The sequence below is a fragment of the Dermacentor variabilis genome, chromosome 6, assembly GCF_050947875.1.
Source record: "Dermacentor variabilis isolate Ectoservices chromosome 6, ASM5094787v1, whole genome shotgun sequence".
In the NCBI taxonomy this organism is placed as follows: domain Eukaryota; kingdom Metazoa; phylum Arthropoda; class Arachnida; order Ixodida; family Ixodidae; genus Dermacentor; species Dermacentor variabilis.
The window spans coordinates 139,824,848-139,840,226 of NC_134573.1; the positions used below are offsets into that span (position 1 = coordinate 139,824,848).

Below are 15,379 nucleotides of genomic sequence, written 5' to 3' on the forward strand. Positions count from 1 at the left end.
CTGACTTAGAAAGCGAGCATGTCACTGAGTTGGCTTCGGGTTTAACGAGGATGCGCGTCGGTTACGAAAGCGGGGGACCTGTTTGCCAGATGTCTCGGTCTGTTAGACGGTTTCACTTTTTTGAATACTCCACCCGTGTACTCGCCGGCGCTCGCGGAAGGTCTGTCTGCCCTAGTTTCAGAACTTAGCCTGATCTTGTGCCAGAACAGATCCACTGATGTAGCTCTTTACACGTGCCTAGGAGACAGCACTGAGAAAAACAAACAGGGGCATATGGTGCTTTCGAAGTACGTAGTCGAGGATACGGCCCACCCCCTGAAAGATTTGATTTATTGTTAGCACACGGAGGAAATGTTGGTATATAGAGAGATTCGAATGTCGCCGGCTTCTTCTTCAATGGGGGATTGCTCAACGAAAGGATATCACAAAGTGAAATACGCCGTTAAATCAATAGAGCAGTTCGCTAACGCACACTAACGCCCGCGTTCTGACTCTTCACCCCGTGAAGACAGTAAGAATAGAGGTCTGTTTCGTGTTCTCTGGAAAACATTCCCATGTTTGCAGCTTGTATCAATGACAATTGGAATGGCGTAACGTTCACTTAGATCTTTCCAAGCGTGCAATACAACTCCCATTTATTGAAATCTACGCGCAGTTTATTGTTATGCTTTTGTGTGGCTGTGACACTTTGCAAATAAGTTCAATTCGTCGGATGTCGCGCGTAATGTTGTTTACACGGCGAATGCAAGATTGGTTTCTCGTGCAACAATATTGTCACAGCGTGCAATAGCGTGGAATAAATGGGAAGTTGATCTGAACGACATACGTGCAAGTTGTTGTTGTTGCGCCAAGTGAGCAGTTTTCTTCTTCTTCTTCTTCTTCTACTACTACTGCTATTTTTCTTTTCAACCTGATGAATTGTCTCTCTATATCAACTGCACCGTGTACTGTACAGACAGAAATATAGAAACCGCAACTATTAAGAAACATAAGTTCGCAATACCGCACAGCCTAATTTTCTTCTCGCACACATTTTGTTGTTGTTTCTAAGACAGAGGTAAAAGATATAGGCCTTTGTTAGCACTTTATGTATCGCATTTAGTTCATTCGCGTACTTTGTAAAGAGCATGCTGCACATTCATCCCTGACCCCCTTTCTTGCTTCCCCCGTCAATGTCGACTCGTATCGATTCGACGAAACGAGTGATTGGGAAATAAGCGTACACCACTATCTTGGATGCACGCGTATCGTATCGCATCCGTTCGAAGCGAATCGCTTCGCTCAAAGCCTTCATGGCGCCCTCTTGTTTTTTTTTTTTTTTTTCGAGAGCCCGGCCGCGCAGGCGGTCCCCAACATCCAAGAACGGACTCAGCGCCCCGCTGAACGAAGCTCTGCTGGAAGTCACAGGGGCGTCTCGGAAGGGAAAAGTTACCGCGCGATCTGCATACGGTGACCGTTGCCAAAAAACGGACGCCGCCGCCGCCGACAAGCGTCGAGGTTAACGCCGTGGCGCCAGTCTGCGGCCTTGCGGAGGAGGGGGGGGGGGATCGAGTTTTTCAACGATAACAAAATGGCGCGAAAGAAACAGCAAAAACAAATCGAAAGGGGCGGACTGCATGCGGTCCCGGGGCGAACGGTGAAAGGGAGAGAACGTAAAGGAAGCAAAATAGGCAGAGAATGCGAGCGAGCAAGCAAGTACGAGCAAAACAAAACGGCAAAAGTCGCCCATGCCTTCTGAATCACGGGGCCATCAATTACCGAAGGTGATCGAGCGCGCCCCAGTAAGAAAGAGGTCCTGGCACGATGCCCGTCTTCGTCTTGCATCTCTCTTTCGCGCGCGCGCACACACGCGCACGCACATGGCGTGTGCGTGCGTTTTTTTGTATCCTTCGTATACCCCATCCATCGCTTCTGCTTACAGACGTCCGTCTGTTCACAAGCGCAGACGTCCGTCTGTTCCCAAACGTCTAGTATGCAGACGCAGTTATATTGAAACGGAAGTATAGCATATGTCGGGTATACACCTATTCAATAGTTGCCACCTACGTATACTTCCTCTCGCTAGTTACATGTACTGCAGTGAAGGCTATAGGCCTCGTGTCAGTGAATCGGTAACCAGAGCCGGCAGCGTAGTCCGAAGAGAAGAGAGGATGGGTCGCCTGTAGCATGCCTTTGATTTTTTCTGCGAAGCATCTACTGAATCGATGTGACACGGAGAGTGACCAGAGGCGGACAACGAAGGAACTACGGGCCTTAATGATACTTTATCAGAAGATTTAGTGCGTGTGTGCGTGTTGTGCATGCATGCATGTGTGCGTGTGTGTGATCACCGCGTACATCATGACTTTCACACACTACCTGGAGTAGCATGCCATGCCGTAGGACGCCAGGCAAACATCTCTAGCTTTCATTAAAGACAACATCTCTCTCTCTCTCTTTCTCTCTCTCACGCTCTCTTCATCTGGTTTTCTGTTCGGATTGGCTGACGCAATCTGTAAGTTTGGCTGCACTGCGCAGAGTTGGTGACGCGGGGCATAACACGTTGGGTTCGCTCGGCAAACTCTTGCTGCCGAACCCAAGGTCCTTCCGGTTGCTTTTTCTCCTCCGTTGACGACTGGAGAGTGGCGTCATCGATCAAGCTCGTGACACCATCCCGGCTGTACGTAATAAAACCAGCTGGCTCGTTTCACTGCAAAGGCGCGTGGCACTGCTTGCACGAGCTACCGCGGCCACGTTTCAAAATGTGTGGCCCCTATCGACGTATATCCGTGTTAGCAGTGTGCCTAGGTGGCTGACGGTGACGCAACGCTGTCTTAATGGGAAGGCAAGAGAGAACAACGAAAAAGAAGGGTACATGGAAACGCTTTCGAGCTTTCAGTTTCCTTTTTCTTTTTTCGCAATGATATATACAGAGTAACTTGCAAGTCCGAAAGGTGTTCCCTCTGCAGTGGCTCTGCGTGCTGGAACGTTCGGTTAGGCTTACTCAAGCAGCTGCTATTCCTACATGTTCCGGAAGATAAATACTGCATGCGGCGCAGTTGCCTTAAATAATAATAATAATTAAAGAATGTTAAATTTGTGAGAAAAGTCGTTGCTCGTAGCGCGCTGAACGGAACGAAAGGGAATTAAGAATGATATGGTACGCTGTCCGGATTCTCAGATTGAGAAAGGCCATGTTGCTGATTACGAAAGTCATGCTCCGAACAAAAAATAAATAAATAAAAGAAACAAATGTTAGAGAAGGTCTGTCATAACGCTCTATAACACTCATAACACTCTTTGTCTTGCCCGCGTTCCTTTCTTTAATGCTGCGAGCCCGGTACTTCCAAGTTAGGAACGGCATGCGGGTTATCATCATGACAGAGCATTCCCGACAGGAAAGTAACGAGCGCCGCGGTTTCAAGAAAGGAAACGCAAGCAAGACAGATGACGATTATCGTTCCGTGGCAAATATACACCCCAGAGGGTGCAACACTTTTTAGAGTGTAGTTGGCAATAGTCGGCAGCGTTCAGTCGATCGTGCAATCCTTCTATGTACCCCCTATTTCACCCGGTTACTCGACTCCAATATTGAACGCGAACAAGTTTCAGTTCAGCTCGCTCCTGATTCAACGTGGGTCGAATGTGGGAGCACTTATCAATCGACACTTCAAACCGCGACCTGGGGCACGGACCGCGCAAGTCAGCGCAGTCAGCGATAAAAACAAGAGCGAGAGGGAGAGATCGAAAATACTGGCGTGAGTCGTGGCTTTATGTGGTAGGCAACATGTGCTCTGATGTCAGGCCGTTGAACCGCCCCGATTGTTTCGCGTCATTGTTCTTCAAGATGAAAAATAACGCCGCGAAAGCGGCGTTCGCATATTGCCTTCACGCCCTCCTGCAGTAATGTACGACACTTGAACTTCCAAGCAAGAAAAAAAAAAAGGTGATCGGCTGGCATATCCAACTTGCGTGTCTGCGCTCACTGTCAAAAACATATATATGTATACAATAGATCTCTTACGTGTCACGCAAGTTTAGGTTTGCTATATGCAGTCATGTATGCATTCGTATTTGCGTCGGTCCGCTCCCCTGAACAACTGTGAACCTCTGTGTATACTGTCAAGCCTGTTTTCAGTAATTTCGCTTACTTACAGAACTGGGCTCACTTACACGGCTCGAAATTGAGAACGCGCACATGGGCATGCATTTGCGCATTCTTGTACTCTTTTCTGTGTATTTCTTCATGAAATTCGCATGCGTTTGCATTCTTAAACTGCCTACTGTGTTCTTCTTTAGTTAGTTAGTTAGTTAGTTAGTTAGTTAGTTAGTTAGTTAGTTAGTTAGTTAGTTAGTTAGTTAGTTAGTTAGTTAGTTAGTTAGTTATAGTGACGGACATTTTTTGGCGCAAATGCAGATATGTGGGCATCTCACGCCAACATTTATTACCGCAACACACCGTCGCTAAGATTACCGTCGCCATTTCATTCTTGTGTTATTAGTAATACCAGCGTTTGTTGAGCTATTTCTTCCTTTACGTCATACAATTACTAGCATGTTATAGCCCATCGAAAAGATATACCATTAAAAATATCGTATACCATTACCCCTACCAATATACCATTACTCACTCCACACACACACACACAAAAAAAAAAAAGCTGTTCTGGCGGCAACGTGAACAGGCATAACGTGAACAGGCATAACGTTTTCAGTCGCTCAGGTATGTCGTCATCAGCATGCGTGCGGTGGTTGCCCGGCGCCATATCAGTGCAGGTCACATCGTCACCGACAATTGCGCCGTAATCAACTCACACGCCCTCTTACGACTGCACGTAGGCGTGTCAACCTGCGCGATCGCTAAATTGCGCCTATCATTCGTGGGGCCGCTGACCTTTCTCGTGCATAGTGCTGCTTGCCTCGTGTGCCTTTCATCCACCAACAGACAATGTCGTCTTCCCCCCCCCTCTCTCTCTCTCTCTCTCTCTCTCTCTCTCTCTCTCTCTCTCTCTCTCTCTCTCTCTCTCTCTCTCTCTCTCTCTCTCTCTCTCTCTCTCTTCCGATATTTTCTTTTTTTTTTTCAAATCCGTTCCTTACATAGTGAAAAGCTGGGAATCAATGACTGCACGCAGTCTTCGTCAAAAACGTCAGAATTCGGCATCGTGCTCGTGAAACACAAGACAAGACGAGTACTCGTGCCGCCTTCATAAAATTATCACTTTTTTTTTCTCATTTCAGCAACCGCGCGGCAGTCTCGATGAACAATGCCTTTAATAATGAACCTGCAGGAGTGCGTCCGGTGCTTAGAGCACAGCAGTCGCTTGGAACTTCCTCGAGACGTCGAAACTACAGTTTCTTTAAAAAAGCCTGTATTATTCTGAATCTGTTAAATTCCTTGCTTGTCGCACACTCATTCTAATCCGTCCGGTCTCTAGGTATAATCTGCTCGCTGTTTCTCTTAATGCCGTAGACAAGGTTGCTGTTCTTCAAATATTTTGTGCTCCCCTAACTAAATCAAGTTTAGCGTATACATATAAGTACATCCAGGAGAAATATAGAGAATAATTTTCCTTAGCCAAAGCAGCAAAGACGACATTAAAGAAAAAAAACATATACATATATTTTATTTCAAGCCATAACCACTCTTAATACCACTTCTCTCTGTTCGAGTTCGGATCTTGGAATGAAAAAAAAAAAGTGTCCTGCAAGCTATGGCCTCGCGTGGCGCCCGCGACCAGCTAAAGACACTCGATCGTGGCCTCGGAGATCGGAAGACACACGCCCCCCGATCTCGGAGGTCGTTTCTCGGCACGTGATCTAAGTGGCGAGTATTGCTGCTGTTATACACTGCCCCTTCTACATCGCTCGTGCTACCTTACATTACCGCTAGCTGGAGGCTCGCGGATGGCAGTAACTCCTCAAGCACAGCACAGAACCGAACGAAACCTGAAGATTTCCATATGGCCCATCAGTTTTGATTGGCCATATACCCCCCGCTTCGCGGCTCTTGTCCACGCTCGACCGACGGCCACAACTTTTCGCCAGGAACTTTGTTACGGCGAAAACACAGTTTCCGGACCTCTCTTTCACAAGATTGCCAAGCTTGGATCGAAGAACTTTCTGAGCGTCTCGCGTTATCGACAGTGCTCCAGCGGTTGATCCCCCTGGCCTCGTTGCGAACCGGGCGAGACATAAACGGAAAGAAAGAGGGGACGCCCTGGATATGCTCGCGTGTACCCGTCGGCAATGACCTGTCGCGTGTACCGGGAGAGAGAGAGAGAGCGTCGCACGATTATGAACGATGAGACGAAGGCCGTCAGTCCTCCTCTAGCGTTGCGCATGTTCCCGCTCTGTATAGGGTCGCTACTGGGACATAAACGACGCCTGCCCCACTGTCATTACGCGCGCTAGTTAGCTAATAGCGTAACTGGGATACTAACTAACGGCGTATATAGCTAGCATTGTAGCTGGGAGCGTTGCTCGGCTGTATATATGACATCCTCGTTTTTCGCCGCGCACAATCCTCCGACGCAGATACTGGTGGCAACAAAACTGTGTAATCTATAAGGACCCAGTTTGCATTTTCCAGCTTCTGTCTAGCTTCTTATATCTATTTATTTCTCTCTTCTTTTTGGCGGCTGCAATGGCGGCGGATGTTCCATTTCAGACGCCATTTTATGCTCGATCCGCTGTCCCGACATTTCGCCTTGCACCACTCACTGCACCCGATGACACGGTGGCTATGTGTGGACTTCTAATTGCTGCGTTCTAGGTGTCATGTTCGATTCCCGGCCGCGACAGCTACATTACTGTGGGGGCGGAATGCAGAAATGCTCGTGTGCCGTGTTTTGTGTGCATTAAAAAATAAAGAACACAGGTGCTTAACGTTAACGCACAGCCATCCTCAAGGAGTCTTCGGCCTGGGGCCTTTATCCTGAAGCCTTAGCCTGCAGCCTTAGCTTGGAGTTATAGCCTGAGTCCTTAGCCCGGAGTCGTAGCCTCGCGCCTTAGCCTGCAGGCTTAGCTTAGAGCCTTAGCCTGGAGCCTGTCTTCGTCGTAATTCTTAGCCTGGAGTCTCAGCCTAGAGCTCCTAGCGTGCAGTCTTGGCCTACAGTCATGGCTTGGAGCCTTAGCCTGGAGTCAAGGTGTTAACACGGGAGACTACGACGAATGCAAGCCCATTGTCGAAACGTTGACATCGGGGCAAAGGTTTCAGGCTGAAGTTGGCCTCGCTCTCCCATTGGTGATCAATTGACGTGTCCTTCTCCCTGGTACCCCTTCTTCTAGCTCGGTTACAATTACATCATTACATGCCAGGGAGAGAAGTGGTTCTTGTGGGGAACGAGGAAAGGCTAGCATTATTTTCTGCAACCCATGCGGGAGCACGGCTCAGCGCCAGCAGGGTGTAGGAGCTGGGATTAAAGAGAGAGAGAGAGAGAGAGAGAGAAAGAAAGAAAGAAAGAAAGAGAGAGAGAGAAAAAGAAAGAAAGAGAAAGAGGGAGAAAGGTAGAAGTTAGGCGCGAAGAACAATGTCACCCCAAACACTCCCCCCCCCCCCCCCCACGCACACACACACACACGCACGCACAAAAGCACGCGCGTTTAAAGAATAAAAAAAAAAGCGAATAAGCCAGGAAAAAAAAATAATTGACCCGGCCGTGATTCGAACACGCAACCTTCTGATCTGGAGTCAGACGCGCTACCGTTGCGCCACCGAGTCCACCTGTCTGCGTTAGCGAAACGGCTGTTGTCATTTTTAGACTCTATCGAGGTCCAGCAGCTGCGTGCTGACTTTTCTTCTTTTTTGTCTGATAAGCCTTTCTTTTCTCCGAATAGATAACAGAAGCGACACTGCTTCATGCCGTGAAAGCCGCTTGCTTTAGCCAAGTTTTACTTTTTTTGCTGTGTCCACAAGCGTCGCTGCTTATTTGCCACGAAAACAGGCGTGCTGTTTATGCAACGCGGGTGGTAAAGGCGGCCTAAAATGCGTGCTTTAAAAAACGTTTAGCTGACTGTGGTGTTCCTGCAGACTTGTATATATAGGAGAAGGACAACGAAGATCGCGTTGCTGCGCTGTTGCTATTAAAGGGTTTCTAAAAAAGAAAAGCAGGTTAAGTTGTATCGGTAAATAGCGCTTCTACAATGCCGAAAAAAAAAAAATAAACCACTATTACCGCAATAGGAGAGCTAGAATTTTTTTAATGGTTGGCTGGAGTTTGCCTGGTCATACATATAGCATGGACGGCAGCGATATATAATGTATGAAATGTGACCCACCGATGAATATTACATGCGCAAGTCACAATGTAGTCACAACTACGCATTTGTAGGTCGCAGCCTCAATCATACACTGTAGCGGGAGACTGTAACGTTTCTCTCGGGCCAGTGTTCCCGGATGTAGGTGGTTTCGTAAGCTAGAAAAATTCGCAACATCGAGGGACTAGTGGCGACGCCGTTCCGCAACAGCTCACCGTGAGGTCGTTGATTCTAAAGCCGCCTGATCGGATTTATATATATATATATATATATATATATATATATATATATATATATATATATATATATATATATATATATATAATGTTTGCTGGAAAATAGAGACTGCATTGTTTTTTAAAGGAGCCTAAAGACTGAACAAGTTTAGAGAACCTGCACTCCGCCACAACGGTCCAAATGCGAGTATGTAGCTTTGAATCCGTGACGTAACACTGTAGTGCCGGCCCTGAAATTTCGTCGCGGGATTAAAAAAAGAGGAAGAGAAGAAAAGAAAGTTTTAGCCGTCGTTTCTCTTATTTTTTTTCCCCCTATTAGTCAACCTCTCAAAGCGAAATAAACGAAAGTAAAGGTTTGAAAGAATACTTTATCATTTTATATAGATACTGATTCAATAGTTATCTCAAGCGTTTCTCTAAGGAGCAAACTAGATCACTTTAAGCCTGTGGCAAGGACATCGGCATGCAATATGCATTTGCTTCAGATCGCGCTTAAATTTTGCACTGTACAAGCTTACGCAGGCGTCCTCGCACGATGAGCACACATATATGCACTGGTAAGCGTACGTATTAGCTAACAGGTAACGCGAGCGAAGGTAAAATGACTACGGGCGATCAACGAGGACTGAGCAGAACGAAGAAATACGGCGCGCAGGTATACGCCTTCCCGGAGGAGCCGGGTTCATCGTGCCGTAAGGTGGCCCAACCGGCGCTGTGCTGAAAGAAAAAAAAAGTGAGGACGACAACGTTTATTTCAGGACGTAGTGCGAAGAATTTTGATAGACACGAAAAGGTCACAATACCCGTCAGGACGATACAATACTATAGCCACTGTGCGCTATACGTATGTTTGGCGCGGCCTATGGCAGCTCCACATGAATTCTTCGTTTGCTACGATGTACTAGATACATCGCTCACATGCACGTTATGTGCATTGCTCGTTATGCACAGTCGGGGGCGATAATTCTCATTTCTGTTAGCATCCGCACCGGTTGCGCTCGACGGCTTCGAACTCTCGCCCTCCCCTTCCAGGTCATTTGAAGCTCCAGGAGGTATCTCGGGCACAAACGAAGACGTTAGCGATAGTACTCGTTCTTCCAATGGTGAGCTTCTTTTGGCAGAGCCCGCGCTGCACGGAAGCTCTTTGGCAAGGTGAAGCAAAGCGTGTGGCACGACGAAACCTCTTCCTTTCGTTTTTTTTTTTTTTTCTGCCGCTTTAACCTCTGTATGAACTGCAACAGTGTTTTTTGAAACTCGTTGGTCGTTATCCAATGAGTGTGTATAGTTATCCGATCCATTGGGGCCGAGTGATCCAGCTTCGGAGGCACGTTGTATAGATTGAAAAACCCGAGTTTGTCGTTAGGTGATGACGTGACCGGACTTTAACGTTTCTGCTCGTTTTTGTTTTATGTTACACCTTTTGCGAGTTGTGCATATAGTGTTAGTATATCTGAGTTGGCTTTAAGACTGAGTGTGTTTCACTTATTTATTGCGGCTTGAATTTAAATATGAGTACCTTCTATACTTACTCATGTCAGTCGACATTAAGTTTAAGCGCGTGTTTATGTGACTTCTCCACAAGTGTGTCATTCAATTGCACGTATTTCCACGTGAAGAGGGAGTATAGCTGGCGCTAATTGAAGGCGCCAACATCTGCTAGACATCGTACACTTAAAAAAAAAAAGAAAAGAACAACACCGGAGTCGCCCAGGCGCGGCAGGTGATGAGCAAGTGCTGGACAGCGTGCGGTTCGCATGCCGTGCGGCGTTCGTCGCAAGCCGCGCTGTTGCCCTCGTGTCCCACAGCCCCCGATTATCGTGCGTTCACACGCGCCTCCCGCAGCGATTACACTGAGAGAGAGAGGGGGGAGAGAGAAGAGCCGTGGCTGCTGCCCGCCCTGCGAGTGCGTATCGGCGTAGACTTTCGCTACGTGCGTGGTGCAGCCACACGATACGGTGGCCAAGTGTGACCGGCGTGCGCTACGCATGTACCAGTGTCTGAACGACGTGTGTGTGCGTGCGTGTGTGTGCGTGTGTGTTTGTTGGGGGGGGGGGTGTGGAGGGGATGACGCCGGCGGTACCAGCTTGCGCGCAATGTATAGAGAGTTTTTAAGCGCGCCGCCCTGTACCGTTATGCAAGCGCTGCTTCGGCCCACTTGCCGACTGTGCTTGTGCTACGGCTAAGCTTCGCCGCGAAAGTATGTAGATGGCGTGGCTTAGCTATAGCACTCGCAGAGCAGGCACTTGACGAACACCGTAATAGCACTAAGTGGTTGTTTTATTTGTCATGAAGGAAAGAAAAGAAGGAAAGAAAATTACTGCTGACTGCACTGTAACTGTATATCTACAGCTGCTTCTGCTGACACCAGAATGGGGGTTACCATTGGGTGGAAGGTTAGGGTGGGGAAAAGGACAGGGAGAGAGGATATGGGAAGAGAGGATAGTGTAAGAGAAAGCAAACAATTTACATTTGTATACAAAGAAGTAAAAACGACACCGTGGAAACCATAGTTTGCTGGTACTTCGACGGAGTAGCCAGCTATGTTTATTAGCGGTAATGCGCTGACGGTAGAGCGCCAGCGGTACGCTAGAACATATCAATACAGCATTCGTTAATTTATTAAATACTATTTACAGGAATTGCTTAAGAACATGGGGCTAAAGACGGCACTTGTTGAGGTCGCCCTCAAAAGCGCAGCGCGTTTACAATACGTGGGAGCAAATCAGGGCAATGCAGAAGCATGAATTTGTTCCTGTTGGTGTTATGGGTGGATGCTGTCAGGATGGTCGGGGTCTATCCGTGAAACGTGACAAATAACCACACACAGTGCTGCGCTACGAGTCTTTAATGGCCGGAATAAGTTAAAGTGACGGTGCACAAACATTGCTGCGATTTACAACGACAGGAGGCGCATCACTTCGCCAGTCACTCTTAGGTTCGGCGAGACCTCGCCTCAGAAATTACCTCGATGTCTAGTACTTGCGATTATAGGCTTTTGCAAGCCGCGGCACATGAGTATATATAGCCTCGTAACGCAGGTTGCGTTGCCCACATTATAAGCTCGTGGGAAATATACTACAGGCGCTAAGCAACGCATAAATGTATGGGCAGAATCGGCAGACTTGAACGAGGTCAGCGTCTAATGCGAAATGACTTCGATTTCAGTAAAAGTAGCCGAATGCGCGATGCCAAACAGTCGGTGGGTGCATGGGTAAAGGGAGTGGGGGCGGGTGGATGGATGGATGGATGGGTGGATGGATGGATGGATGGGTGGATGGATAGATGGATAGATGGATGGATGGATGGATGGATGGATGGATGGATGGATGGATGGATGGATGGATGGATGGATGGATGGATGGATGTTATGAGTGTCCCCTCTGGAACGGGGCGGTGGGTTGCGCCACCAAACTCTTGCTATTATACTGTCTAATGTCCGGTTAAACGTTCGTATAGCGCCCCTTAGCGGACGTCCTGAAGGTGCAGCATGCGTTTCTGAGGCTCTGTCCATTTATAAGTGAAATAAGCTTATTTCACTTCTCTAGGAGCAGGAACCCGATCTTCATCATGATCCCCAAAACCGCTAACTAGTGTAGTTTACTCAAGGACATGGGAACTGCCCAATAAGAAACGAATCAAGTTATCTACTCTTGCGTTATCCTAAACAATCGGGAAAAAGCCGCACCCAACTTACGCTGTCGTGTTAGCGAGATTTAGGTTTCACACGCCCAGACTTAAGGGGCGCAAACCGCGAGGCGTGAAATAAGAAAAAAAAAACGCAAGCTGGGCGTGTGGCTTTGTGCGCGCTATTTATAATAATACTCTCTCTATTAATAGCCGCATCATAACAACGAAAAAAGCGCTGTCGGCAAAGCGAGTGACATGTTCGCAGCAGATCGGGCGGAGGGCTGTTCCAATGCGAACTGCTTTCCTCAGATCTCACGAAACCATGAGCTCTATACAACTGTGCAAGTATCAGGCGCTGGCCTCTCGACTTTGCATATTTTTTGGCTTACGGTATACAAGGCTAACGAGGGAAACACGCGCGATTTCACGCGACGATCGATGCTAACGTAACACGTGCGTTCGCCGTGTTCACACTTCCCCGGTTAGTAGATATAGAGCGATAAATTACGGACGCCGACAATTCTAGCGTAAGCAGGGGGCTCAGAAGAGAGATAGAGGGTACACACGCAGAATGGCGACACGACAGAGGCGCAAAAAAAAAAAAAAAGAAAGACCGCTCTAAAGGCGCCATTCGCACCTAGCAACAATTACCGGCAATGAGCGACACAAAGGCTTGACCGCATTGTTGGTCATTGGCAGTTGGATGATGCCTCGCGCGCGATAAGACTCTGGCGGGGCCTTCGGAGAGACCGATGCCCCCGTAACGGAGAGTGAAGCAAGCGCTGGCAGGGGAGAGGGGGGAGGGGGGCAACGGCGTTATAGCACGGTGAGAAAAATGAAAATAAGAATTGTAGCGTGATCCTACGCTAGCGCCAGTGCATTGCGTTTGCGTAAAGTTTCCGGCGAAAACTACCAGAGAGAAAACCTACGGTACGATTATTTAGCTATAGCACGTAAATGGTGGTTAGTGCGCTGATTTGTATAATCTTGGTGCTAGCGGTTTGAGACGCTCTTGCGCGTTTAGTACGCTTTATCTGCTTTTACGCCACCGGCTTACACGAACGCTTGTGACTGACTGAACAACCAATGGCTTGCGCCATGTTTGTGCTTGCATACCGGGGACATTTTCTTGTTCTTCTCTCCTACTACTCATCTTCTAGTCCCCTTTCCCAGTGCAGGGTAACCAACCGGGCTCAGCCACGTGAACCTCCTTTCGTTCTGTTTATAGCCCCCCCCCCCTCTCTCTCTCTCTTTATATATATATATATATATATATATATATATATATATATATATATATATATATATATATATATATATATATATATATATATATATATATATAATAGACCAAGTTTAAATTATCGTTCTTTGACTGTGCATTGAAAGCGTATAACTGCTTTAATTAGAAGACTGCTGAACCGATTTGAATGAAATTAACTGCATTTAAAAGAACAGTCCTGGTTCAGATTACTGATACACGCATTACCACAGGTAAGGGTTGCATATGTAATGCAATATTTTGTTGAATACAATCATTTTTTGCAAGATCGGAAAGTCGTCCGAAGTCAAGAGAGACGAAGTTTCAGCAATATGCACGTACAATATACGACCACGATGCAGGCTGAAAAAAAAAAAAGAAGAACGTCACGGTGAAGTCATTGTATAGAGCAAATGAGACAGGACGGAAAGAACAGCCCGTGCTGTGTCCGTATTCTTTCTGTCCTGCCTTATTTGCAATACGCAAAAAAAAGGGGGGGGGGAAAGAAGGCTTTCACCGAGATATCAAGCGAACAGCCCAATACAAAGTCACTTTAAGACATCGTGCTTAAAGCACCCGTGGACGCTATAGTACCACGTTTCTCTTTAGTAATCTTTTTTTTTTTGTCATCGTGCTTAAAGCACCCGTGGACGCTATAGCACCACGTTTCTCTTTAGTAATTTCTTTTTGTTAGAAGCTCTACGAATGCGTACCGCAAAAACGTGTGCTACGTTCAGGTCGCGGCGAGAAATGCGCCGGGTCGCAACAGCTATATGCGGTAACTGTAATAATGTAATCAGCTGCGCGTAGCCCGTCGACAGCGAAGAGCTCACGCGAGCGCGCTCGAGTGCGCTGTAGGGTAATCTGGGGTGGAATAAAAATGAAAAAAAAAAAAGTATAATAAAATAGAAATAGCGAGCCGTGTCAAGTGCATAAAAGACAAACGAAGTGAAGAATGCGCTGAGCTTTGCGATTGTAGCTGTTTACGCCGCTGCTCTGTACGTAGATCTGCAGAATGGCAGTGCGCCTGGCTTTTGCGCATGTATAGGCTTAAAGGAGGGGACAATAGAAAGAAAAATGATGTCTTCTGCATTGGTATAAATTACCCTTCTACAATGCAGAAAAAAAGAAAAACGCCTTCGTATCTGTACACGGAGGGCAAAGGGGTTTTCACCGAATTTAACGAGAGGTAAAAACTCGGATTTCACGAATTTTTTGCCAAGTCAAAAAATGCGCGGGACCATTGACGAGTAACTTCTTTCACTGTGGCTAGCTGCCTCCCACCCGCCTCCTTTCCTTCCAACAACTCGCAGTTCCCCGTGCATCGTTCTCCTCTGCATCGCTATCTGTCTTCGCAATCTTGCCTTTGCCCCGTTCCCTCTCATCTCCGTTTTTACCCTAGCGAGAATCCAGCAGTGCGTCGCGTTAAATACGTTAACGCTGCCGGGGGCCGGCCAGTGGTGTCACGGCCGTTCGACGGCGTCTTCTGACACTCCGAGCAGCGTGGGGCACATTGCATAACCGCGTAGCGCGCGCGCGTTAAACGCGCGGAGGAAACACGATCGCAGAGGGAGGGAGGGAGAGTGAGAGAGAGAGTCCGGCCCGTTTCGCGCATTTCGACGTGCCCGTCGTCGTCATCCCGCCGCTGCGGCTGCTGGGGCATGCGCAGGCAGTCCCTCTGCTCCTCGTTACACACCGCAGCCTTGAACCTCGTGGAAGCGACGTACGACAAGGAACCGCGGTCGGCGGCTCGGTCGCCGATGGCGTTCGCACCCCCCTCCTCCCTCGCCGATAAAAGGACATCAAAGCGAACAATTCCAGTCGCAAACGCGACGTCGACATCTCCTCAAAACGTTGCCGCCGCCGCTGTAGCAGCGGCAGCATCATCGGCCGGACGCGACCCTTTCCCCTAATCTCTCTCTCTCTTCCTTCCCGTGATGCACCGCGCGTGATAGGATATACGCGGTGTGGTCATTAGACGATAGCGAAGCAGCGGCCCCATCCTCTTCTCTCCGTCTCC

General features: G+C 47.9%; 1 protein-coding gene and 1 non-coding gene across 2 annotated transcripts in view; one reads left to right on the forward strand and one right to left on the reverse strand.

Moving 5' to 3' along the window:
- The window catches only part of LOC142585321 (PR domain zinc finger protein 1-like), a 182,672-nt gene that overhangs the window by 144,856 nt on the left and 22,437 nt on the right, over positions 1-15,379 (forward strand). The gene's annotated exons all lie outside the window — the stretch shown is intronic.
- On the reverse strand, positions 7,628-7,699 carry TRNAW-CCA (transfer RNA tryptophan (anticodon CCA)). The gene has a single exon. It is a non-coding gene; the product is annotated as a tRNA-Trp (tRNA).